At 44.1% G+C, this 27198-nt stretch overlaps 1 protein-coding gene and 1 non-coding gene across 2 annotated transcripts in view; one reads left to right on the top strand and one right to left on the bottom strand.

The window, feature by feature from the left end:
• LOC114757212 (uncharacterized) overlaps positions 1 to 27198 on the top strand; it is a 61638-nt gene that overhangs the window by 20844 nt on the left and 13596 nt on the right. The gene's annotated exons all lie outside the window — the stretch shown is intronic.
• TRNAN-GUU (transfer RNA asparagine (anticodon GUU)) lies at positions 15931 to 16002 on the bottom strand. The gene has a single exon. It is a non-coding gene; the product is annotated as a tRNA-Asn (tRNA).

The raw sequence follows: 27198 nt of genomic DNA, 5'->3' as shown, positions 1-27198 counted from the left end.
ACGCTTCCACTTTTCTTTCGGGAAGAGATGAGGTTCGTTCTCACAGAGAAGGAGACTGTTCGGGTTGAGGAATCCTACCTTAGGCTATCCAATCGACTAAGGGCTTTGTGGGCTCGTGCTACATATTTTTTATTTTTATGGAATGAAGAGGTAGGAGAAAGGCTTCCAAGTAGCTTCCTTTGCGCGATTTCACCTTCCTAAAGATTGATATGCCCGCCCCATAGAAAATACACCACCTATTGAAAGGGAAGAGAGAAGGCTAAGTAAGGTCCTCGGTAAGGCGAAGAGAAGCCATGCCTTTTATTGCTTTTTCATTCAAAGATAAAAACCAAGAAAAACCTATCTATCTAACTATCTAAACCCTAAACCCAATCCTAAACTGACTTCGGAACAGGTTCGAGAGCTTCGATCGACACCCTTTCTTATCTAGTGTCAGCTGATCCTTCAGCATCTACACCAACTACAAATCGGAAGTTTAATTCGAAAGACGAGAGTAGGCTTGAGGAGGATCAAAAGACGGATTCTCGGTCCCCTAAAGTTAGAAAGCAGGTTAGACAGCAATGTATTCCTATGGAAAGAAAAGTCACGAAAAGCGATCCATATGATCATAAAGAAAGGCTTGCCTATACGTCTTTTCTAGCGTACGCGCGGTTCCTTTCGATTGGAGCCTGTCGCTACCTGGATAAAGAAGCCAATTCTAGTTCGCCTTGTGTCATCCGATTTTAGGGAATTCATTGGATCGTGAAGTTGCTTCACACCTGGCCTTTGATCTTTCGCTAGGAGCGAGGTTGTCCTGAGAAAGAATGGTGGTAACCGAGACCCTGGTCAGACCTATATGCTATGAGACTACTCGAAGGGGGGCTTTTCATTAAGGGGACTCTTCACTCTTTCTCTTGCTTCTCCTTTTCCTTTCCTGACTCGGGCATTCACCTATTAGAACTCTTCATATCATAGGCTAGGACAGGATAGGAACTGAGATTCTTCATAGTAGCTTGCTTGTTTGTTTCCTGTTGCTTCTGTTTTGTTGGCCTGTGACCTGACCTTCCTGCCATGAAGGAAGAGGAAGGAAAGCAATAGCAGCCATTAGAAAGAAGAGTGGCGAAGAGGCCAGGAGCGAACACTATGAATGTAAGAATGGACTACTCTGAATCAGATCTGTTCCTATCCGCATTGATGAGGTCTCACATTCGATTAGGACAAGCAGTGACCACTATAGAAGAACAGAGACACAAGCTCTAGCCATTAGACAATCACTTGACTTTAACTGATAGCATTGAATGGGGAGCATGAAAGCAGAGAGGGAACAGTCTATCATGCATGTCTTCTTTTAGGCCAGCAGGGGAACCCGGCATGGCTTGCTTATTTCATAAAGTCAGACAGAAAGCTTTTCTTTGGCTTCCTTGATCAAGGATGGGTTTCAGGTTAATCAGGTTATCAATCAGACAGGACAGGGGATAGATAGATATCAGATCCAGTTAATCAATGCTGGAAGTGAAAGTCCAGCTCTATCCATGCTTCCTGACGCCTCTCTTTCCTTAAGCATCAGCCCTTCTTCTATCGAGAAGATGAAGATAGGGAGTCAAAGAAGAAGATAGGGGTCCCCCCAGTCAGAACTCTCGATAAGACGCCTTTCTTTCCGTGCTCCGTATCCAATTTCAATGCGCTATCACTACCTCAATGCAATTCAGTAGTCTTCCGTGAAGGAATGAATGAAAGAGTGAACGGCTGTGGCACATAGGGAAGATTCATATGAAACTCAATTATGTATCGCTCGAAAGGGTTTCAAACAGGGTTGAAGCTTTAGCAACATTTGTAACATCTGTCTGTATCGGATCTATGCCCTCCTCATGTTTATAGTGCCTCTTCAAGCTCTTTTAGAGGGGATTATACCGAGAATCAGTCTCTCAAATAGACCGGATCTATCATAGGTAAACTGAAAAATGTACAAGAGCTCTTGTAAGGCATCTGAGATTCTTCAATAGGAACCAGAACTCGCTTGAGAAAGAGCCCTAACCCTTCCATACCTACCAAGTCTCACTGATCGCCCTAGCGAACTAACTCCTTCTCCAAACCGAGAAAAAGCCCCTGCCCTAACAGAGCATTTCAAGAAATAGACGTACGAGGGGTCAATGTCAAAGACTTTATTTTCACTTTCTTTCTTCGCTTCGTTACCCAGCCCGGGAAGAAGCGCATTGACATTTTGGTCAGGTCTCTCTATTCCTGCTAGAAATGTTCGATTTGCTTTGGTGAAGCTGTAGGGCGGTAGGCCCCATACGTGGCAACTGAATAAATACCTGTTAGACTCAATCTTTTACCAAAGCCCCCACTCCTTGAAAACAAGATTTCTTTCCTTAATTGCAATATCACAACGAGTCTATAATAGGCGAATTCCAATGCCAGCGCTTATAGCTAAATAGGATCTATATCTGAACCAAGTAAGGAGGAGGCAGGGGTCATCATGCAGGATCAGCTATACCTCTGAATCCCATAGTAAAGCCTTGTCCATTTCGGGGATGGGCCATGGATTTGATTGGGAAGATTTTGACCCCTTCTCTTCAAAGAGAACCTGCCCTCGTGCTTCTTTATTTCCTTCGCTTGTTAAGGAGTTGGAGCAAGTCTTTTCTGATAAGTTGCCCCTGTTGGCTGGCCCGAAGCAACTCCCCACTTCGAACGCGGGTCTCTGGCAATGGCAGATTTCTGTCTTCGATCGGAGTTTGCACGAATCTGAGGATATTCATACATATCACCTAGTAGTTAAATACGAATCGAATTGAGCGCGACTTCTGCTCATCAAAAGTGGGATTTAGTAAGCGTATTCTAACTAAATAACAGAGCTGCTGAAGGCGGAGGACTCTTGGCCCTATCACACAATAGGTATAGAGTTTGAAGTGAGCTTTGAAAGAAGGTTAGACGATGAATCTAGGGCAGCAGATTCTACTGAAAAAAAAGTACATAGGCTTAAGCATAAGAAAAGGAATTTATTCTTTGAAAAGAGGCCCTTTATCCTAGGGGTAGGGAAGGATGCTATTTCATTCTCTTTTCTCAAGGAAGATTCCAAAGGAGCTCTTTCATTGAAGTGTCTGCCGCCCGGCCTGGTTACCCCAATCCTTAAGTATTTTCGTGCCATGATCTTATCATTGAATAATCAACGCAACTTCTTTTGGTTGGTCACCGCTGGATGATTCCGCGATACACTCCCCCTATCTGCTATTCTATTATCTCAAAGTATCGTCGAGGTATCCTGGTTTCGCCCCCTAGCGGTATAGTTCAATCTTTAGGGGCATCAGGGACAGCGAGAAGATTCTAAAAGAGATAACTCGCATATGAAGAAAGTATGCTTCGCTTGTCATTGAAGGCGGTTCCTGCTTCTACCGCGAAAGCAGGACAACGCAAACAAAGGGGGGTAGCGCTGCCCACCTAACAGAAGGCGCGAAAGAAAAGCGAGCCGGGAATTCGGCATCATATCGGTTAGCTGAGCCGGCCTCAAGGAAGAACTTTGATCTTGCCTTTTTCCTACTTTCGAATGAAGTTTCGTTCCGGGCAGTAATATCAAGTGATCTGATGATCCAGCCTTTGTGGCCTGGTTGAAGAGTTTTCTGAATGGAATAAGCATAAGCATTCAACCGACCATTTCCTTTCCGGGGTCTCAACTTGACAAAATCTCGGCTAAAGCTATCGGGGGATTGACCGGCTCGACAAATCCCCTTAGAAGGGGCGAATCCACTGTCTTGAAGAAAATTGGAAGTTATATTCTAGTAATATATATAATTATATATAAGCCTGCCCTCGAGTTAGATGCCTTGAAAGTGCCTATGAACTCATCCTAAGGCAAAAGCGGATCTTGAGATGGAAAGAGCGGATCGATCTCCTGCTTCCCGAATGCCTTGACTTACTAAAGACTGGAATGAACCATGAAATTGATAAGGAATGAGATTAGGTATCTACTCTAGATATCATCTTTCCCATAAAGCTAGGCATGCAAAATCCGTATTCCAAAGCAAGTCAGAAGACTAGCTATAAGCAAAGACTCTATTCCATATACCAAAGCCAAGAGCCAAGCTAACGGAAGAAAGCCTGCCAAAGCTAGAAAAAGCACAAAGCTTTCCTGTTGAATGAGGCTATCTCTTCTATCGCTCCTTCCAAGTGAGCCTCTTTCATAAAAATGAGACAGAAATGAATGCAAGACTTCGAAAGCTTGCAAGGCTTGAAGCTCAGAAATGGATGATTTGAGATCCGTTGAATTCAGACCATAAAGCGTGAAAGTCTTTTTCCTCCCACTTGAATAGAAGAATGAAGGAAGAAGTCAATAGCCACTTCTCCGGCTAACAACTCTTTTGGTGCGTCCGTTGGAACCGGATTCATCGAGTGTGTTTGAGGATTTGGATTGAGGTAGAAGGCATGTGACCTCAGGACATGGTGCTTCGAGAATACTGATACGTTGACCCGAGCTAGATCTTTTCTTTTTTTTAGATAAAATCTCAGGTACTGATAATATGTATGTAGTAAAGAAGGGCTAATCCATGGCATGCGACTAATCCGCTCTTACAGATGGAGATCTGCTCCTCAAGTGCAAGATTCGCTGCTAATTGAATTGGAATTTCCGGGACTGTGCTTAGTAAGCGCTTTTAGTCATCTGTTTGCGGCGAATCCAAGAAGTTACTAGGAGAAGAAAGACAAGCAATACAGGATGGAATCTAAGTTGTTGCCCCGGTAGATATAATGCAGTAAACCCTAGATTGAATTCAACTATTCAACGTTGATGTTGATCTACTTGCTTGTACGATGGGGTTTGTGTTATGTCTACCTATAGCTAATGAAGTCGCTTGAAGGGAATCTAGTGAATATGGATGGAGAGGGAATCTCTCCTTCGCAATGCTTGGAAATCTTCCACTGGGCAATAAAGCCCGAAAGTCAGGTAAGCATGCCTAGCTTTATGGTAAATCGAATATCTAGAGTGGATCCTATTCTAGATGGATTAGCAAACCTTACCTTAGCGTGATTCCATGCCTGACTTTCCCAACGACTGCCGCTCACTTTGCAAAGACACTGCAACTGAGCACTCAACTTCTTTTCTGAATTAATGTTTTTAAGTAAATAAGTGAGTTCCGAGTCGTCAAGCCTTCACGTTGCCTATTCGTACGTCTCCAGGCGAGCTTACTCCTTGGTCACCCAAGGATTGCCCGACGAGACTTGAAAGCTGCTTTCTACTTCGGCATGAGGATTTGATTGATCAGATTAGTTCTCAATTACTTACTTTGATAGAGGCTTTGGCTTTGGTTAGCGTATAGGACTAAGCCTAGAGTAAAAAGATTTTTTCTGGTTGCTGTACCTGTATCTCTTGTTCCTCGCCTTCCTTTTTTTTGCTCTCATATTTCTCTCTCGAAGTACTAATGCTAGCAGATGGCGGGCCTATTTCTTTACTAAACAATCAATCCCTTTGTTCATTACTATAGAAGGTGCATATTATCATAGATGGAGAAAGGCTCGTGTGTGAACATGAGTCAGAATGGCTCTTAGTGAGCAGGGGACTACTCTCGATATTGAGCACTGGAATGCTTTCACTGAATAAGAGAGGGAACCTTGGCTAGGGTTTCCTTCTTATCATCAATCTTGCTATCTTTCTTTCCTTTAATCGAAGAGAGAAGGGTGAGTAGTGCTAAGTGAATAGAAGAATTTAAACAATCTAGCTCCTTAAGGTCAGCAGGTCAGTTGGGAACACGCGGTGAGACGTGAACCCCTACCATTCCCAACTACTAATAAGACTTTCTTTTCCATTGAATAAGAAAGGGCGAGCTATGAAAGAAGGGTGAGGTACGGTAAGCGAAAGGACAGGGATATGGAACGAAGCTAAGTCTATTCATGAAAAGCATGTAAAGGTAAAATAGGACAATGAGCTTTTGCAAATGAAACTTTATCAAATGGAGATTCCACTCCGCTAGTAAAATAGGCTTGTAAGGCTATATGTGGAGTCAACTTTTGAACATTTCGATGTTGATCCCTACCTAGGTAAACTAGGGTTGTATATGTGGACTCAATCAACTTGTACCTTCTTAGTTCATTTCATCATGGAATCAATCCGGGAATAGAGAGAAAGTAGTAGCAGCTACTTGGCTTGCCCTAAGGCAGAAAGGAAAGGAGGCTGACGGAGGCGAAGTTGAGTTTGAAAGAAGGACTGAGTCGTAAGCCTATGGGAGTTGTAGAAGAGGGGTCTATAGACGTGCAACGAAGGATATTGACTATCTGATGGAAGAGGTACGAAGCAGAAGGAGGTGCATGCATGGATAAAGAAAAAGGATATTGAGTCCACCTAGTCTTAAAATGAAGCCGGTTTGGCACATCCTAGCTTAGAGAAAAAATGCCTTGGTCCTAGCAGGCAAAAGAATAGTCAAAATCAGAGTTTGATCCTATCCTTCAGGCTTTACAGAGTCAGGGAAGAGATACAGAGTCAATCTCATTCAAGTTCTTATTCAGCTTTCCATCCCGCAAGCGAATGAGCAAGCAAACGAAAGAACTAAGCCCGTTACTCTTTCCCTGATCTGTCTGTCCAAGAAGATTGATTTACTGAGTTCGATGGTTGCGCTGTAGCTCTTGCTGTCCTGTTAAAGGTACGTGTAGTCACTCATAAGGCTGCTAGATGAGGTACGAAGTGACTAAGCCACAAGGGCTTAGGGATGCAGCCATCGCCTTACTGGCATGGCGTGCTCTTCAAGTGCCTTGGGCTCCGGATATGCCTTTTCCGGGTAGGATTGCCTTTTCAACCGGCGCGGGTGCTGGCAAGAGACGTTTGTTCGCGATAGGTAACTATTGCGTGCGTCCAAAGGTCCCTTCGTCCTCTTCATGACTTCTTAATGGAGTTATTGAAGCGTATTCCACAGGACGGGACTTTCAATCAGACCCGCCCTTTGGATATGCTGTTAGGACATAGGGAAGTATTCCCCTTTGACTTGAAATCTGCCACAGATAGGTGGCCTCTTTCACTTCAATCGAGAATGCTAGGGGTTCTCTTTGATGAGGATCTCGCAAACTACGTTGAGAACGTGTTTGCGTTCTTCCCCTTCCGCTCGGCGCTGCCCTTTGTCTTTGTCTTATTTAACGCTGGGCAGCCACTCGGCTACCTGGAGTGGAGAGAACGGGTTCTGATCTATAGCATTGAGGTGAGGAGGGATGAACCTTATCTTTTTTATTCTAGGAGGTGCCACTTTCTATCCTTGATTAGGCGAAAGAAAGGAATTGAGAGTCTAAAGGCTTCCACTAGAATAGAACAGAACTGAGATTCTCTACTTCAACTTGACTTTGGGACAGAGAAGGGAGAACATGATCCTTTATAGAGGAAGTTCCCCCGATGACTACGACTATAGGGATTCTTCTCAGTCTGTCTTTGTTTCCAGCAAAAGCTATGAAAGAAAGCTCAGCTTAGGCAAAAGCAACTCTCTTACCTGACTCATATCCTTGAAACTCAACCCTTTTTCGCCGGAGCAGCTCCATTTCAAAGGTTAGGCGCGATAGCCACTCGGCAAGAAGGAGATGAGCCATATGTGGACCTGATGGAGGGAAGGGGCTACCCCTATTAAGCAAAAAGGTACGAGATTTATCGATTATCCAATCACTTTACTTGGTCCATAGGGAGGGAGTTTGAAAGATCCCATAGCATCAGGGAAAGCGGTTACCACAAACGAGAGACCAGGAGCAAAATGCCACTCTACTAGACGGAGAGGAGAGGGCCCAGCTTCACTGATTGAGGTTAGGGTTCGGGGGGGACGAGTCAGAGGCTGTCCCAAGAGCGAAAGTCACTGATAGCCGCATTGAGTGGGTCTTCGGGAGAACATGAGTATCACCGGTGTAGTGCAGCTCGAGTCAACCCTCTCCTTTTGGTCGAGCAAAGAAGCAAGGGCCCGAGCGCAAACGCGCGAAAGCCGGTGCGCCTTAGAAAGAAGCAAGGGCGCGAAAGCCGGTGCTTGTTCGTTCGAGCTACTGCGTAACCTTTTGGTATTGGATTAGCCTAGTGCTTGGTTGGGCTAAGGTAGGAAGTGACTCGACCGAATTCATTTCTTATATCATACTTTATCAGGGAGGAGTCCGTTGGAGCAAGTATTAAGGATGAATATCTGGTTGAAGTTAGAGTTCGCAGTCATTCTGCGGGTTCCCTTGCGGATAGTTGGGTTGCCTTTGTTTTGCTGTCGGGCCTCTTTCTTTGAAAGACGGGTTACGGGGCAGCCTGCGGGTGAGACAGTATTCAGTTAGTTTTCAATCCAGCCAGAGTAAAAGGCTAGGTCGAGAGAAGAAATAGGTTCATACTGTAAGCTTTCATCATCATGTAAAGAAAGGGCTAAGCCCTAGTCTTTTCTAATTTCCAAACGAGCTAGTGGAAGCAGTCCTTTTATTTCCCTTACCTTTACTCAAGACCAGGCTGGCTAGTCATATTCAGAGCTAGAAATCACTATCATTTCCTAAACTTTCAATCGTCCAACTGAACTTGGAAACCCTAGTGTCTAAGGGTAGGGGGATTGAATAAGTAGTATGTTGCCGTAGAGCTTTCAGTACGAGTGAAAACAAGTCAAAGCCAGCTGGTTCTCAGACAAGCGCATACAGTGAGACAGTTTCAGTGAACCTTTTTTCGTGGGCCATACGAAGGAAGATGAAGAGGGGCTAAGGTATGCGGTACCGTTGACCTGAAGTGCTTAGTAGATGGGATGAGAATACACAGGAGGTAAGTTCAAGCCCAATTGGGGCGGACCTATGTAGTCAAACACGTTTTTTGCCAGGAAATTCGTCTTCGGTACGGACGCATCCAATGCCGGATGGATGAACTTCAAGGGATTCACTTCCCTTTCCCAAGTGCGATTCTATTCATATGCTTAAATCTTCATGATCTTGTTTCGCCTCCGAGGAGATGGGGAATAAAGACTTTGATTTGGCTCATTGCATCCCAGGGATATAGATATGGGAAGTCCGCTGGATAGACATCGGAACAAAGAAATGGAGATAGAGATGCCTTGTCAGTGGAACATGAAATAGATTGCTTAGCAGGTGCAGGAGATGGGGGTCTCGATAGGAAAGAGGAGACTCAGGAAACTCCAACAAAGCGAGAAGAGCTTCAAACCTTCTGTCAAGACTCAGTTAGTTACAATAAAATAGACTTTGTTGGCAGGGAAGGAGACGCTCTTTCTAAGCTTTAGGTTACTATGTTGTAGCTTGAACTGGTTCAATAAGAAGGATTTACGTTCTGATCGTCTCCATCCTCTCCTTTTCTTATTTGAAGTAATGCAGTCTTTATTCGATAGGTCATTTGCTTCTAGTGTAGTAAATTCTACACTAGCCTGTAACATATTTGATGTTCCCTTCGTCAAGAAGAGACCATCTACTTTATCTTTTGTTGCAGGGCAACCTCTCGGAGACTACTCTTCCTGGCCTTTATTTGCCTTATCCCACCATCTATTGGTGTGGATTTGTGCAGAAGAGGTCTACCCTGGTTCCCGCTTCATTGACTACCCGGGATGACGTTGTGATAGCTTCTCGATATGAGCAAGCGCTGGAGAGACTTGGAGTGACTATTTCACATATAGTAAGTCCCTGATTTCCAGCACTGGCGCTTTTGAGTTTGCTAAGAGGTTCCGAGTCAAGGGAGGCACAGTTGATTTATCTCCTGTCTCTCTTTCTGCACTTAAGAACTTCTACCACCCGTATGGTCTAATGACCATTGCCGACGGATATTCTGTGCGGCGCTTTTCTACGGTTGCCCGTATCGGTGGTGCTAGCTATCGTCAGCTAGCAAAGCCCGACTCCCCAGATACTGTCCTCGTGTGGTAACCACTCCCGATCGCACCGAGTTTTGCGGCTCGCGGCGGTCTGGTTAAAGAGTAGGGTTCCCTTTGACTTATGGCTTGGTCTAGCAACTGAGCCCTTTTCCAAGGTGGAATCAGAGTCTCACTCTTCAGAAAGCTTCTAATTTTAGCTCATTTTCCTTACTTTAACAAGTAAGCAACGAAACGCCCCTTGGGCTAGAAATTTTTGACTAACTAATCAAATAGCTAACGTGGAATGAAAGCGGAGGAGATACCGCTTGCAACATCTCATGTACATGCATACAGCTACTTAATATATAAAAAGACTTGGAAATCGAAGCGAAGGACAACCAACCAATGCCATTCAAAAGAGAAGTACACCTTGCCCTTAGGAGTACAGTTAACTAGTGGTCTACGATCAGTATTGGACTTCTTTTCCCAACTCCGTGTTTTTGGCCCTACCTGGATTTCTAAGTTAGGGCCGGCTTCAAAGTTGACAAAAATCTTTCTCTATATAGCTGGGATTTCTATGGGTAGATCGGCTTGAGCTATGTACTCTTTCTTGTGGATGATCCGCTGGAGCTATGCACTGAACCTTAAGGTCTTCCATCAGCATCAGTCACGAATCAAAGGGCAATCTTTCCTCCCTATCCCGACCTGCGCGTTTGGAACTAGTCGTAGTATGGCATTTTGGTCCCGTTTAGCAGTTAAAGAGCACGTCCAACCGGCAGGAGATGCCTTTGAAAAGTATGGTATAGCAAGCTGTTTAGCTACTTGTATCGATTTGCCACAGTGTGGTTAGATAGAATGCGCTGGCAGCCTCAGTTTGGCAGGATAGGAATGAAGGTTTACACAGACTTGTTGAGAGCTGAAAGCGAGCCTGATTGATGATATGGTTTAGGCCTTATCCTATACTGCAAGGGTGCTTACAAATGGAAGCCCATTTCCTCACCCGAAAGAAGGAATGATTGCATAACCTCTCAAAGCACGCGTTCATATTCTCTTTCTAGATAGTATGTACTGCACCTTTATATTCTAATATATAAAAAAAAAAAAAAGATTTTTTTCCGCTCCAATCCCGCAAAGAGAACAACCCCTGTGGGCAATCAGTTACTACCTACTAGACGATTCTCGGCATCAATGCTCCTGGAAATGGCAAGATCCGATATGTCACCACTTTAGTCAATAGCACCGGAGTCGAGAACAGGGGCGTAGCGGGGCATTCGAGAGCAGCCTATTCTGTCTGTAGCAGCTTCTTCTTTCTAAGGCGGAGCCTTTAGAGACTCGTACAAAGAAGAAAAGAAGTTCCATGCCATGGCACTTGCCTTCCCTTACTAATACTAAATTGCAATCATTCCCTCCGCATTTGCAACAGATTCTAACTAAGACCGGTAATCCCCGGCCATTCTCGGCATCTTCACTAGTAGCCCTTCTTCTCTGCATGCTAAGGCTCAGTCTTTCTAGATAGTTACCCCTTCTTCACTCTTCCTCTTTCAAGCAAAGTGGAATTAGGCTCATTCCCCAGGATCACTGAACTTGCTTGTCCCTATATTCATGCTTGGGCTTCTTATATCTCCTGAAGTCAAGCAAGGGCGCCAAGGATCAAAAAGAAAGAATGCATTTCAAATGATATGCCCAATTCGTATTCTGAAGAAAGAAGGGCAGATTTTCATAAAATTGAAATCAAAGACCTCTTTCACATAAGAAAGTGAAGGCGGGCTTGGCTCTGATTTCACATTGTTGAGGACCGGACAATTAATTGCTTGAGTCTGCCTTCATAGATCACAATCACATGGGAGGCTTCGGCCAGCCCTCTATCAGTGGGCCTACTTTCATTAACCATCTCTGCTGCTAGATTCTGGATTAAAGGATAAGAGACTTGGATATCGAGGACCTTCACCTTCTTGAGCTCCACATTCACTGGCTTAAGAGCTAAGGAATGCGGGGATTCGGAGGTCCTAATCGAACTAAAGAACAAAAATCAGTCCATTAAGCCCTTCTCCATTCTATACCGTGGGAGAAAAGTTTACCTTCCTGAAGTCTTTTCCATTCCCAGACGTTTACAAGCGGGATAACATAGAGTTGCTTATCTAGTGTACCCTAAATCTAAGTAAAAAAAAGCTTCTAGGATCAATCTGGCATTCATAAAGCTATAGCGAGACTGTTATAAGTTTCCGAGAATGCTGCATTGGCTAGTGCCTTGTATCGGCAGAGGGCAGGTTATGCACGTGAAAAAGAATGAAAGGACACTTTGAGTTGGAGTTGGCTTTCCTGAAGAGCTTTTTTATCTCCTTTTTTCTATCTGGGAAAGCTGCTTTTCTCGCTAAATCTTTATTCTCTACTCGCTACTCAATCGATAGCGTATGTAGATAAGATAGTGGCTTTTGCCTCCGCTTTCTTTTTTCCTTGTACTTTGAACCTTGTAAGCAGACAAGTCAGTTGATTGGTTTTTGCACATAAGCTGCAGGAAGGGAAAAAGTCAAGCTATTAGTAAAGCAATGAAAGAGGAAAACCTAGTACTGAGGGAAATTGTGAATCCAACGGTACTAGCACTGGTAAAAAGCCTATCTCCTACAGGGACTCCTTCCTGGGCAAGACTGATGAAGAATGTGAAGCCCTTGTGGAAGCTGACGAGCAAATATGGAATGAGGAAGATCTTTGCTCGTACACTATTACTGAGGAGCTTAAAAAGATGATGGAAGTTTACCCGGTTCTGGAGGTCACGGATGAAGAATGGAGGAAATCCTGTAAGCCATGGAGGAAAGCTTTAGTGCTTACCCTTCTTGGCAAGAAACTTAGTTTCAGAAATCTCAAGGATCCCGCCTCTGGAAGATTTTCAACTTTGAACTGATAGATATTTTGTGCCCTGGTGGCTAGATTCGCTACGGACAGGGACTATCTCACAGTCTTGCATGGAGGGCCGTGCAACGGGGGGGCTCGTCGTCGAAGACAAGAGCTGAGACAAGAAGTACGGATAGATGGTTCATTTCATGTCTAGTCAGGTCTCGAGAGCGCGAGTGGAAGATAGATCTGGAATGTCAAGAGCCAGCCGAAGACGACATGCAAGTGAGTAAGTAAGTAAGTAGGGCAGTCGTCAGAGCTGTAGTCATTGTCAGTAGCAGAAGCTAAAGCCGCTGGCCATGCAGTGTAAGACATTGGTGGTCGAGCGATAGGCTTTAAATCTCGGCCGGGGCCAAGAGAACTGAGGGATCATGTCACATCGCCGATGACCGTTGTTTAGTTATCCCTCCTTAAAAAGCCTATGAACTTCTGTCAATGGACGGTCAACTCACCTTACGCGACGATAGGGTCGACGCGGGCATTGAGAACGTAGAAGGGGCTTCCTCAGCTACCGGGGAACGCTGCTTAGAATGCCAATGCAGTACCTCACACTTGCGTCCACCCCTAGCCGTACCACATTAATCTAGAGCCACGGGAGATCGTCCTGCCTAGCTCTCCTTCAGGAGTTGCCGCACATCGAGACTGGATCGCATCACGCTCGTCCTTCGCTATCAACAGCCGCGGTCAAAACCTCTTTTTCCGGGTCAGGCACTGCTGCGAAAGGCAATGATGCGTGCCGCACTCATGAGGGACTGCCTATGTTGTTTCATTCCCAAGCCACTTTCCTTCCATTTTCTCCTAGACCCAACCACTGCCCTTGTTCCAAGATCTCACTTCATTCACGTATCTGCCTCCTTTGTTTCAGAGCGCGCTTAAAAAGCTCCTGCTTTTGGTCTCCCTTCGCTAGCTCTGCTTTATTGCCTCTTGTCTTAGGCTAGCTATTAGCCAAAGGTTACCGGCAACTCTATTCCCGACTACACAACGTTAACCCTTGCTTGGCCCTTCCTCTAAGGCTTGAGATGCATATGAATCAGAAATCGAAGAACGGGATGCTTTAATTTAAAAGGAGGATGGCAATTTTCTTCAAAGTCAACAGGTATAAGCTTTCGATGGAAGCGCTAGGCAAACCTGTAACAGAATACGGGTCGAGTAGCAGATCCAAAAGAAAAAGGACTCAATCCTTGGCTAGACCTAGCCCTCTTTTTCAAATCATTAATTCCACTCGCATCAACAATTCTATCAGTTCTTGGTTCGTTCTGTGGATGAAATTCAAAAAGAAAGAGAGGTCCCCGGTAGAAAGATAGAAATCGTGTTCGGGCACCGTACGGTAGGGACTATACTCTATATAAACTATATCCCCATACCTCTCCTTCTCTTCAAAGATGGGGAACTCCAAGCCATCAACATTTGGGAAAACGTACCTTGATGCAAACCTATTCGAATTCGAAACAAACCTAAAAACCCTATACCCCTTCACCACCTTTGGTTATTGTTATTTCTTTGCTTCTATTTCTTCTATCTGCTTTTTCTTCGTTCGATATGGTATACTCTTCTGCGGATTCAGAGTGAGATGGTGAGGTGAAAGTCTTTTCCTGACCCGCAAGCAAGGGGGCTTTAGCCTGACGCAAGTAGGCGACGCGAATCTATGGTTTCTATGTTTCAATCGGGCTTGGATGCGTTTGAAAGCCTCGAGATGACTTGCAGAAAAAATTCTTTCTAGGCGTAACAAATGGTCCATTTATTGATGGGCGAACGACGGGAATTGAACCCGCGCATGGTGGATTCACAATCCACTGCCTTGATCCACTTGGCTACATCCGCCCCTACCCCCGCACTGGTTGTTGTCTCTATCTACGATCAGATCCTTTCTGAACCCCCCTATGACCGCTATCAAAGAGAAGCTTTTTCCTATACTATAACTATAGTAGCAAGTCTATTTTTTGTTTTTTGGGGAAGCTTTGCTTCAACAAGTAGAAGCTTCCCGGCAAAGCAAAAAACAAAGAGGTTGGGCTGTTCACTTCATTGATTTGACTTCACTTTACTTAAGATTAAAGATAGGGGCCGGGCGGGCAGTGAAGGCTCGTTTAGTAGACAGCAAGCGAGCAGCAAGCACCTACCTACTCCTATAAAAATGAAAAGCAGCAAGCTCCGCTTGAAGAAGCGAGCCCCCATCAGAGAAAGCCATTGCACGCTAGCCTCTTGTATAGGGTTCCAAACCTGCGCACCCCTAAACTACAAGCTTTGAAGCCCCTACTTTGTTGGGATATTGGAAGAAGCCCCTTTCTACAAACCTTTCTATAATATAAGGGAAGCTCTTCGAGCTTTCTTCGCATGCTTGAGCGCATCTTTCCCCTTTCTATTAGTAAGGTTGTCAAAAGGTGGGTTTCTTACTTAGTGCTTGTGCGCTAAGGGAACTCTTACTATTTATTAGCTTAGCTAGCGTTCCGGGAGAATCTAGTCATTTAGTCAGTTCATAACAATCTCTGTAAAGCAAGGGGCAAAGCTTCTACGACAGCTTCCCCCTCATGTAGTCGTCGGCCTTCCCCAGCCCCCCCCTAGTCGCTTCTGGCGAAGCAGCGAGTTCATGAGCAAGTGAATGAACGAGCCATGTTCCTAAACTAAAAAAAAGGAGTGACCATCTTTGTTTTCTTCCCTTCCTCTATCCCTTCAAAGCCCATAGGTTGGGCGCTAGCGCTTTACTAATATAATATAAAGTAAGGCTCTTCTGCTGAGCGAAGCTGCAAGCCTACCCTTCTCGAGCCTACTTAAATAGCTTAGCTTACCAAGCCTAGTCTACTAAAATAGGGCTACAGCAAGCAAGCTTTCCCCCTTTGTTTGTTGTGGGTTGCGCCTCACCGCAGGCACTGAATGAATGAAATGAGTGGAGATCTTCCGATACCCTTGTTAATTACCAAGAACTTCGTTGCCACTAGTGGCGAAGAAGAATTCTACCATCCTACCCAAAAACAACTCGGAGCCTAAAGAGAAGAGAGTTCAGTCTACAAGAAGCTGGCAGAGCTTTAGCCATTGGACTACATCCATCTATCCTACCTAAACAGTAACCCCTTTTTTGTTCGTTCTTCGAATGACGCTAGTGGAGACAAATTCCTTCCGGCTAATGAAGATACTACTCCAGTCTTCCTTCCCATTCATTCCCAGTGGATCCTTCTTCTCCCTAAGAATTGAACGAACCAAGTTCACCGGAATAAAAACCAACAATCAACTTCCCACTTTTGATGTCCCACGATTCTGCTAGTTTAGAAACTAAGGGGAAGGACAGGGGTCAGAAAAGCTATAACTAGAAATTCTCCCCAAGTAGGATTTGAACCTACGACCAGTCAGTTAACAGCCGACCGCTCTACCACTGAGCTACTGAGGAAGAACTCCCTTAAGTTAAGGAAGCCGACTCTCGTTCTTTGGACACCAACCTATGACCGAACAAAAAAGGGTTCGTCACTCTTTTTCACATACACCGGAAGAAAAGGTTACGATAGCAAGCCCCTCCTCGGCCGGAGAGCCTCCAGGACAAGGGGGCGGCGGTCAACCATCCACTCTCGAGATTCATATTGATCAATCGATCTCCGCGTCCTGCCAGTTCGCTAAGTAGACTCACTCTACCGAGGGGCAACAAAGGCTGGAACTATTCCTGCCAAAAACAAGGGACCTACTTCTCATCCTAGGAGTTAGCAGGTAGGATGGAGTCCCCTCTCTGTCTGTCTCTCCGAGTTTCTACTACTAAGTAGCACTTCTGCTATTCAATCATAGAATCGATTCCGATCAAGCTGAAAGATGAAAGAAAAAAGCCCTATTAGTAAGCTAGCGCCCTGCAATCAAAAAACAGCAGCAAGAAAACGGATGTGCAGCAAGAAAACGGATGCAGCAAGAAAAGGGATGTGCGTCTAAGGCGCACCGGCTTTCGCGCGTTTGCGCTCGGGCCCTTGCTTGTTCGAGCAGACGAAGGTTTAGTGATCACTTACGCAATTCGACTTATGCTCTTTTGCGAGATGAGATCACTCTCTCTTTCCACTAGGCTAGTGAATGCACACAGCCTTAACAACAATAGCTAAAAGAAAAAGAAAATGCATTCTCTATTCCCATCCCGAATCTACTTATCGATACTCGTACAATCCAGTTCTTTCAGTAGGAGAGCAGTAGTAACATCCTGTCTTCTATCTTTTCCTTATTCAGTCTTTGATCTAGTGGCATTCTCTCCTAGATCAAAGAGTTTCATTGATGCCAAAAAGCGGGCTTTCCTCAAACGATTGGAACTACAGTATCCTCGCCGAAGGAAAAGAAGAGTATGCCAAAAATCCCATGAAACTTCCTCAACTGGGAGTTAGCAGGAGTAACTGTTTAGAAATCTAGCTGTCATTGAGACCGCTAAAGAATAGGATCTTTTTAAATCGAAGGGCTTTTGTGAAATCATCGGCTTCAACTCGTTCTTTTTGGCTTAGGTACTTCGACCGTGTTAACTCTTCTTTTTTAGCTTTAAGAGAGGCCTTGTAGAATAAATCTCGATAAGAGGTCTATATGTCTATCAATAGAAGTGTCACTGCTATCGTATCCCGTCAACCAGTATCCGTTGTTGGTGTAAGCGTAACCGGTCTTTCTGGTCTTGTTTGCGTATCAGCTCAAGCAGTTGCCGCTGCTGGGTGAATATCCTTTGCTATTGAATCTGCTCCAGTTATATCATCTATAGAAGAAGCTGGTATAGAATAGGCTGTTTTCAGGGCAAATGTGACAGAAGGAAGATAATAATGAAGCTTTTCTCTCTTTCCTGAAGCAAGGAACTTCTTGACCAACTGCAATTCCAGTGGTATCTTATAATAAGGCTGCACATTCATAGGAAGAGAAAGATCTGTTCGCTACTACGCTCGGTTCACTTTCATAAGAAGTTGATAAGCAATAGCAAGCCCGAGTTTAATTGCCATTACCTGTCCTTTGTACGAGGAAACCTTTCTTTCGCCTTCTCCTTTTCATGCATTCTCTGTTACAGCCAGTGAAATATTCTTGTATGAGAGAGAAAAATGCGAATATAGGCCTTCTTTCAGCAGATCTGTACAAAGAATCTATTTTAGTAAGGCTTTTCTAATCTTAGAAAGGTCCGTTGATGGGCATCGGTCCTTACTTTCATTTCATAGTTCGATTCCCGGTCATCTTCTAGCTTTTAGTTCTCTCTAGCGATTCCTGTAAAAAAATATGTTTTAGGTATTCTCTTAGTATTGGTCCTGCCCCGTATCCCTTCCCGTTCTAGGGCGATACCCAATGCTAGCAACTTCTTTTTCCAATCGCATATAGAGTGTGACCGAAGCACGGGGAGCAGGAGATCCCATTACAGATTGAGTAGCGGGATTCCCAGCATCAGTAGCAAATACAAAGTCAGCAGCAATTGCAGTTGAATCTGTTGATCTAGAACCTGCACTCTCAATAGCAATATAAGCAGAGGTGGTAACAGGAGCAGCGTGAAAGGTGGCTAGTTAGCCAGATGCATTTGAACCGGAACCTGTTTACTCACCAGCATTCGTTTAAGCAGCACGAGTTGCACCGCCATCACCAATAGCGGGATAGGCAACTGAAGAGAAAGCAGCAGCATAGCATCATATGCTAAACTCCTAAAGGAAACTGAATTGAGTAGCCATTCATGCTCCTTTGATCTCTCCGAATCTACGTGATCTAACAAGGATAGATAGAGGCAGAGGCTTCAGCAGCAAGGGTAACAGACGCAAAGGTTTGGGGAAGTTCTTTAGTCTTAAGTAGATAAATCCGTAGAAGAAAGGGTGAGCCCTTGATCCTAGATAAGTAAGCAGATATGCCTTTGGCTGTCAGTCATCTCTTTATTCTCTCCCGGGGAGTTCAGTTAGCCGGGGATACCGTAATTCAACTCTGCTACAGGCGCGCCAATGAAACTTTGAAGCAGGAAGATGGATTGAGAAAAACCTTCCTAAGCGCAATGCTCGGAAATCTTCAACTTCAAATGGGCCGCATTCCTAGTTTTCTTTTTTTTAAGTTCAATAGAAGAACTGTCTGTTCTCACCCTTAGAAAGAGTTCAACCGAGGAAAAGGGAGTAGGAAAAGTACCGGAAAGTACGGATTCGGGTTCATCCCTCAATCAAGCACTACTTGAAAGTCAGGATAGATTCAACCATACGCGGAAGGAGTACGCTCTAAGAGCAGCTTTCCCCGTTCTGACCGATGCATTCAAGCTCACCTAACTTGGTTCTAGTGTTGTGACTGGTACTCTACCAAATCAAGAAATTCTTGGATTGGTTGCTTCTGAGAGAGCAGCTCTTCCGACAGCTCGTATTCATCCCTTCCGGCAATCAGCCCCTTGCTTTCATTTGAATATTGGCCCTCGCGCATCACGGCTAGATTGGAGTAACTCATAGCTAGGGCTTTCTATTTCATCAGGACGGCTTCTCCTCCACTGAGCTCATCGCCCCTTTCTATCCGTCATAATTCGATTTTTAAAAGAAAAAAAGGAAAGAAAAATCCCTTATCTTTTCTTGTCTCAAAGAAATCCATTCCGGAAGCGTTTGAACCTACTTCTTTTTTTTTACGAGAGATTTCTCACACTTTTTGGATAGTCTACCTACTTGCCCGACTCACCGGTACTATTGGAGCCTTCTTTCCTGCCCGGATATTGAAAAGATACGATTTCTTCCGCGGAGTTAGGAATTCAAGGTCTAAGTAGAAGCTTCACCTCCGACCTGTGCTATCCATTCTAGTCTAGTGCGCCTAGGACTGTGAAGACTGAAGCTAAGTACTGCTTTACGGAATGCAGCAGTTCACTTTTCTAACATATACAAGTTAGCGCTTTCTTACTAACAACGTATTCAGAAATAGCCTTTACTAAAATAAAGGCTTCTAGAAAGCGCTTTAACGATAGATATCTCTTTTTGACCCTCTTCTTTCTCTCTGCGCGGAGGCTAGCGCATCTTTCACAGGGAACAGTCTTATAAGGAAGACAAAAATCTTCCTAGGCTTGAAAGTGGAAGTAGCAATCCCTCTTTCAAGGTCTTTCTATCTTGCCTCATTCCGATCCCAGCAAACAGCGATTTTCTTACTTATTATCCAACGTTAACCATGAATATGGAACCAAGTAAGTCAATTGCTTCTCTTCCCTTCCCTTACCTCATGCATTGAAGTAGTCCGATACGCGTAGGACTGTTTGGTCTTAGTAGGTGACCGCTTGGCAGTAATCGTTTTCCCTCCTTCTTCCTTGTCTGATCCTATCCTTCAGGCTTTACAGAGTCAGGGACTAATGGGACTGGGACTGAAAATAGTAAGATAGAAAGTATGACCTCGGGGACTTAGGCTTGCTACTATTTTGCGGCCGAAAAAGGTCCTCATTTGGATGAATACCCGGAAAAAGGGATTTGATTTAGTAACAGATGCCGTAGAATCAAGATCTTAGATCAACTGGGCTTACCTTACTTCAGAAACAGATTCTGCAACTAGCAAGTCTCCATCCTCTATCGGTCTACTTTGTACTTCTCTCTATTCTATGGTCTTGCTACCATCCTCTCCCAGCTCTAGTTGCCCAGAAGCGTACACAAGGAATTCAATCTTTCTTTCTTTCTAAGAATATGCCTTTCGGGGCTTTCCTGTTTCTGTTTGTTAGAGGACAAAGGCACCATGCTTTATACTAAGAGTCGGTCCTGTGCTTCCATTAGTAAGGCAGGAGAGGAAGTCTGTGGGTAGTAAGGACAGTAAGTAGTAAAAGCAAGGAAGGAAGTTGAATTCCCTCTTCAGTGGCCCACTACAATAATGGGTAACATATTCTCTTTGAATTCACTAAGAAGGGCCATAAAGAAAGGTTATATTCTCTCATGTGGGAATATGTACCGAAAGAAGGAGATAGTTTATACGTTACACTAAATTGAAAGTGGACATTCTATCGAATCTCGTAGTGGACAGGCAACTCTTTGCTTTGAAAGAGTCTTGCTTGCGGTTCGTGACCTAAGCCGGATTTGAATATAGCTATGGGCAAGAAAGCCCGAGAGTCAGGTACCTAGCTTGATGCTTTATAGAATATTGTTTCCCTCATCTCATTACGTAAGTTATAAGTAACGGCCATTTTAGCCAGTCCTGCAAGTTTTTCGATTTCAATTGACTTTATTAGCGATTAGTGAAATCCGATGTAGGCCAATTCCTCAACTAAAACGGAAGTAACGATCGGGGAAAGGGACGAAAGCAGTCAGTTTCAGCCGTTGGAAAATAAGTCGGTGAAACGGAGGTAGCCTTCTCTGTTGAGCGCTAAGCCGGCAAAGTAAGTAGAGGATAAGTTCTTATAGGCGGGAAGGAAAGAAAGGAAATAGAAGCAATAAAGGCAGTCAGTTAACCGCTCTCTTTGAGTCGACTCTTGCTCGCTTTCGGTCTTTGTTCCCCTGTCTTTTCTCTGAGATAGCAGCCCCTGCAATCAAACCTAACGCTAGAAAGCCAACAAGCAAGTTCCCATCCGGTTGAGTTCAATTCTATCCCGGCCCTCTTTGCCTTATCGGATTCTCTTTCCTAGGGTTCATAATCAAGAAAAGAAAATAGTGACATGACTTCGATGTCAAAAGCTTAAGCTTGTTCGCTAAATTCCTTCCCGAGACCCCTTCATCACGTCTTGGGCAACCGCCTTGGAAAAAAAAACATTTTATCACTTCCCGGATTTAATATCTTTTCAGGTTCAGTGAGGACAGTCCTTACTATCCTAGTAGCGGTTCCTTTTCATATCCCGCTTTGAAGCAACTACACTCGCTCGTTAGGCTGTCTGGCTCTCGACCTGTTTCAGTCTCTAAAAAACGATGGTGGTACTATTGCATTCGCTATACTTCGTTCTGCTACCTTCCGATGTACTACCAAACCGACAACTAACCTTGCTTTTCTACCTTATCAGTAACAGCTATATTCGGAGACTTTACCTGAAGAAAACGGAGACCTAGAACTACTAGGATTCCTAGCTTCCAGCTTTCTAAAAGCGATTTTCGTTAGCACATAGTTTTTTTTTTTTTTTGATAAAACCTTGGCTTTCCCAGAAAGCTATATCCAAAGGTAAAGTTATTCTCTTTATCTCCTGCTATAGACTATCTCCGAACTTCGGATGTGACTTGTACATTTCTTTTTACGTATTCTTCTTTGTCTAAAGCCCAGCCCTTAAGTCCTTCAGTTCCAGGGATAGGATTGAATTAGCTTAGTAAGACGCTGAGATCGGAATTCGGCCTTAGGAAAGCAATCCCTCTTATCACGCTCAAGCCCCTTTACCTTTAGGGCGGAAAGGTAGGACGGGAAGCGAGGGGGAACTGCCCTTTTTCTCCCGCACCGGCTTGAGAGCATACATCTCTTCCATTTGCGTAGATAGAAGAGCCGGCTAGAAAGTCCTTTTCATTGCCTTCTCTTTTCAATTCCACCCCTGGACTTGCTGCTTTCCAATTCAATCTCACCTTCGCCAGTAGGCTTGGAACGCTTACAAGAATATGCCAACTCGGCTTAAAGAAGGACATAGACCACTGCAACACTAATGCACAGCTTGGGTAACTAGCAGACTAAAAAAATACGATACGTGCGGTAGGAAAGAAAGAACGAAGACTACGTCTTCGTTATAAGGCTTTTTAGTTATCTTTGTCAGACTTCCTACAGCTTATTTTCTATTTTTTTATCCGTAAATAGGTCAATGCTCTCCTCTTCATCCCTGATCGGAGAAGAATACCATTGGTCATGGGCGTGATCTAAGGCAGATAGGACACCCTCTTTAGAAGGAGGAAAGTAGGCTAGTTTAAAGCCCACAAAAGATCGAAGGCCCATCCAAGGAAAGTCCCACGAATGAACCTGTCAAGTCTGTTTTCCTTAATGAAAGTCCACAGAAGGGGCAAAGCACAACAAGCCTACCCATCATCAAAGCAAGCCCAAGTCCATGCAAGAGGGCCCGCTGGATCTGTCCAAATTCAAAGCCCATCAAATACATTTTAGAATCTTAAATTAAAAAAAATAGCCAGCCATCAAAAGGCCTAAGCCCATATAGCCTCGGCCCATAAAGCTTTCCGCCAAGTTTTTTTGTCACTTTCTTCTTACTAAAAAAAATTCAAAAAAAGCTGTACTGACTTACTGTATACCGGTGTTAGTGGACTGACAGAGTGAGCTGGAAAGGGGCTTTTCCGTGTTTCCGGGGAAAAAGCAAGCGTCTGATCAGATTAATCAAGTCAATCAAGCTAATCAAGGACTGGGTTGTCGAGTGAGGATTGGCCGAGGGGAGTGCCGTCATGTAGCCGGGTACAAATCAGCCAGTGAAATAGGACTAGGAAGTATACGACGAAGCACGCGTGGTACGTAAGCGAATACGGATCACGTGGGTTTGTACTGATCCGCTTTCGAGCTGTCGAGTGAGGATTGGCTGAACGTACTTTGGCAGCTCTCCTAGTGGAGTAGTAGTCTGACGGATTATCATCGGTGTCGAGCCACGTTTCGATACCCGCGAAAAACAGGGGTCGGTCCGTCGTCATAAGCAAGACAACACACCATTATATATAATATAAAAAAAGAAAGAATTACAAATAATAAGAAAAAGAAAAAGTCTTGCAACGCCTATAAATAGGACGCTTCTTTCTCTATTTGGCAAAGCAAGGGGAGATATGGATCCACCAGTTACCACTTTAACGCTTTTTCAAATTGAGCAAGCTATTATTAACGTAGAGAACGCAAAGTTCGAGCAGGAGCAAATCCTGGCTGCCTTTTGGGAGCACGTGCCTCCTGTCGAGGAGGAGGTCCTGGTAAGGCGCATACAAGAGCTCCGGGAACGCGTTCGTCTTCTCGACGAACGAAGGAGGGCTCTCATCCGAGAGCGTGATTTGCTGCTTATCAGGGCGGCTTCCATCATCCGTAGGGGACCGGGGGGAAATAACTAATAAGTCCTGTGTTTTTACTTTTCTCTTTCTTTTAACTTAATATGTTGTTTGTTTGTTTACTTTGTTGTAATGTTGTGTTTAGTTGTTTGGCTGGTCTATGTGTGTAAGCTTCCCATTGGATCTACTCCCATCCCATGTAAAAAAATGCTTCTAGTGCTAGTAATGAATAAAATCTGCTTTGTTTTAGTTCTTTATTTTCCTTGTTGTAGTCCACGAGAAGGCCTCTTTTACTAAGATCTAGCGGCTCCAGCTGCGTTGACGATATTCCTTCATTGCGACTTATCTTGCACGAGCATCGTCGTCCCCATCACTTCCTCATCCTCAACCTCTAGAGGAGTTGAAGATACTTCTTTGTTCCTCTTGTTCTTACTTTTGCTCTTACTTCTTCTCATCTAAGCATTTGCTTCGGCCTACACTCGGCCGAGCGGGGAATATCAAAAACAACTCGAACAAGACCGGGGTCAACCGACTTACTTCACTCCGGATAGCAACTCTACGATGTAGTAGTCTAGGAGATATCAATAGCTATAGTTTGCATTGGGTGCATCTAAATCCGCGTTTTTCTACCTGCATTTTACAGTGAAGCTGAACCTACTTTCGAATCGACTGACTTGAAGATAGGGCCGGCTGGATAAGTTCCCAAAGGCCCCCTGAGTGACCAGCTAAGTATCTGATTTGAGGAGTCTCTGGCATGGTTTTGAATAATAAACCGGTGGTTAAAAGCTGGAAATAATTAGAAAGATCGGATTCGTCTTTAACCGTGGAACGTACTGACTCATCTTATCAAGTTTGATAAAAAGCCAATAGCTTGAGAAGAAAAGAGATCATATACGAAATGATCGCTATATAGCGAATAAACCATCTTTTCACTAAACAGGGGCGGTAAAAAGAATAGGAACTGGTTAGACTTTCTAAATAATACCTGTGGAGTAAAGCTCAGAAAAATAATCATTTCCGGGAACGGGTGAAACCCTTTCCCTTTCGTTCGTGCATAAAGATATGGATAGGGATGCCGTTACCAACCAATAGTAGTAGTAAGAAGCCTGTATATACGCTCAAGCAAGAAGGAGCAGGGTTTGATCAAAGTAGAATGCCTTTTTTGAATAAAAGCGCCGGTTTGAAATAATAATATAATAATATATATATACTATTAGACTATACCGGCTGGCCTTTTTCAAGGCAAGGGGAGCTCATCTATTCATTTCCCTCTTACGAGCCTATGCTCAGGATGTTCTTCGATCCCAGCAAGTTCTTCGATACGATACCCTTCAACCGAAGCTATCGTTCTACCGATAAGACTTTTTTTTTTATGAATCAAACTCAGATTTATCTCTTATCTCGTTCCTGTCTTCCCTCACTCAAGCTACTGACTGACTAACTCACTTCCTAGCTTCCTATCGTTCGTTACTCAGTAAAGTGCCCAGAGGTACGATGAATTGAATTAGCTAACGAATCTTCCGTAATGCTTGCAAAGAAATAAGAAGACTTTCTTCTTCCCCTTGTCGACTCGGAACGAATGGGAAGAAGTGAATCAGAAATGAACTTATATAAGAGAGAGCAGAATAAGCGGTCTTGTAGGAAGGGGATGGAGAAGCGGATTCCTACTTCTTAATAGAATAGCTTGATCGACCACCATCCTTATTGACCTTCCCTCGGGTTGGTATGCTTGTGTGTCAAGCAATCCCGCTTCGGTAGCAGACTTCGGTCAAGGAAATCGCTTCAAGCAATGGCTTTGGATCGACCTGACTTCTTAGAGAGTAAAGCCAGTGAATGAATGAATGAAATCCGTTGAATGAAGAAGTCTTTATGGCTCAAGCAGCTAGCGGACCTCCTTAATTGAGAAAGTCAAGCATGTCAGCACGCCCCCTACCCATGTAGTCGGCTTCCCGGTAGTTTGCGGGACGCTATTGGAATCGGTCTATCTAAATGGCCTATCTCCGGATGTATGTATTCTTGAAGTCCATTTATCATAGTTCAATTCCCGGGCATTGATTGAGAGGGAATAGACATCCCCACTGAACGAGGAAGGCAGCAATCTCCTTAAGATAGAAATAGAAGGGCAATCCCCAAAAGAAGCGGCCAGAGGAGAGATTCATTAATAACGGATCTCGACCCCATATCATACGTACAAGAAATTTTCCCTTCTTCCCATATCACTCATTCACATTTAATATCATTCCCTGCCAATATTCTTGTTTAAGACAGATCGCTTCCCCCGCTAACTGAGGGCAACGGGAGGCCTAGTCGATGTAGGCCCTCAAACCAAACGGCGGGCACGCCCAGCTTCTTAGTCAATCGGCACTTTCGTCTTGTTCTATATCGAGATATTCCATTCAAGTTAGACCACCAGCATCTGATCTGAGTCAGCAGAATCTAAGCTAGTTGCGGGTGGGATAGGGGCGCACTAGTGCTCAAGCCTACATATAGCTAAAGCTAAGGAACAGACGATGGTATTCAATTGCTTGCTACAAGTCAACTTGCTTCCTTCTTAGAGGAAGGTTTGAAAGAACTTACTCGAGGAGTAAGGAATAGCACGATACAGATGGTATGAAATCACTCGACTGAAAGGAAAGGAGTGAAGATTTCTAGGGCAAGCACGAGGTCTGGTTCAAGGCAAGGTATAGCTTAACGGAATGAAGCAGAATTAGTGTATTAAGCAAGTACGGAAAAGCTGAAAAAGGGAATTCCAGCTGGATATAAATCTCGTTCACATTCATCCATTTGAATGTATTTCATAACCTGCCATTGTATCGCTTTCAAGGTAAACGGACCAACCTCTCGAAATCCAAACTAAGGAAAGCATGGGCCTCTCTCTCTCAATCGGTTGAATTGGTAACGGCATTGGCTATTGGCCGTCCGTCCACAAATCATCTGAAAAAGTGGGTCGATTCCCCCGCCAGACGTTTAATCACTTGTTCAATCCTTTCTTGAAAGAGATGCTCATCTGCTCTGGTTAGCTCGGTAGAGTGGCAGGCGAAATCCGTCTCTCTTTATAGATATTGAGTAGGTAGGCGGCTAGTAACTTCTTACTCGTGTAGTGAGAAAAACCTTCTTCATGGCCTCCTTTATTTAGATTTAGTTCAATCACGAGTTTAAGGTTTGCGATAGATGTTGCCTTTCCTTTTCCTGGATAAACGATCTCAAATCGGCTTTTTTTATTTTAGCGGATCTGTGAAAATAATCGGTTTTTTTAAGTCATTTGTCCCCGGCATCTTATCTTCGGAAGTGCAAGGCAGCAATCATCTGTAGCGGGCTAGCTAACTGAATGCTGAATCGATATCTGTATTTGTATAAATTAAATATAAGAGATGCTTTTTGCTTTGTCTTTTAAGCCGGATCTAAAATGTATTGGTAAGGATCTCTTCCCTGCCTATTTGGAGGGCTGACAGTTGCTTGCTTGTCTAGCTCAGCCCCTACTGAGCTTTCCGGTAGGCATCAGTAAATTATATTATTAGAAATTACCACTTACTTCCGTAAAAACTTCTTCCCCAATTCCAACTCGGCCAGAGAATCAAAGGGCAGATGGTATGTCTTTCTATCCATCCTGATTGTTGGATTGAAATTCAAATCCTACTTTTTGCGAGCAAGGTTATAAAAAATAGAATCTTTCCTTCTATCTATTATCAATCGAGAAAAAACATTTATCAAAAAGATTTATTCATTAATATAAAATACATAAAAATAAAAAC

This window comes from Neltuma alba, unplaced genomic scaffold (assembly GCF_004799145.2).
Source record: "Neltuma alba isolate B1F8T4 unplaced genomic scaffold, ASM479914v2 tig00010580_pilon, whole genome shotgun sequence".
Classification (NCBI taxonomy): domain Eukaryota; kingdom Viridiplantae; phylum Streptophyta; class Magnoliopsida; order Fabales; family Fabaceae; genus Neltuma; species Neltuma alba.
This window is presented reverse-complemented; position numbering and strand designations above follow the sequence as displayed.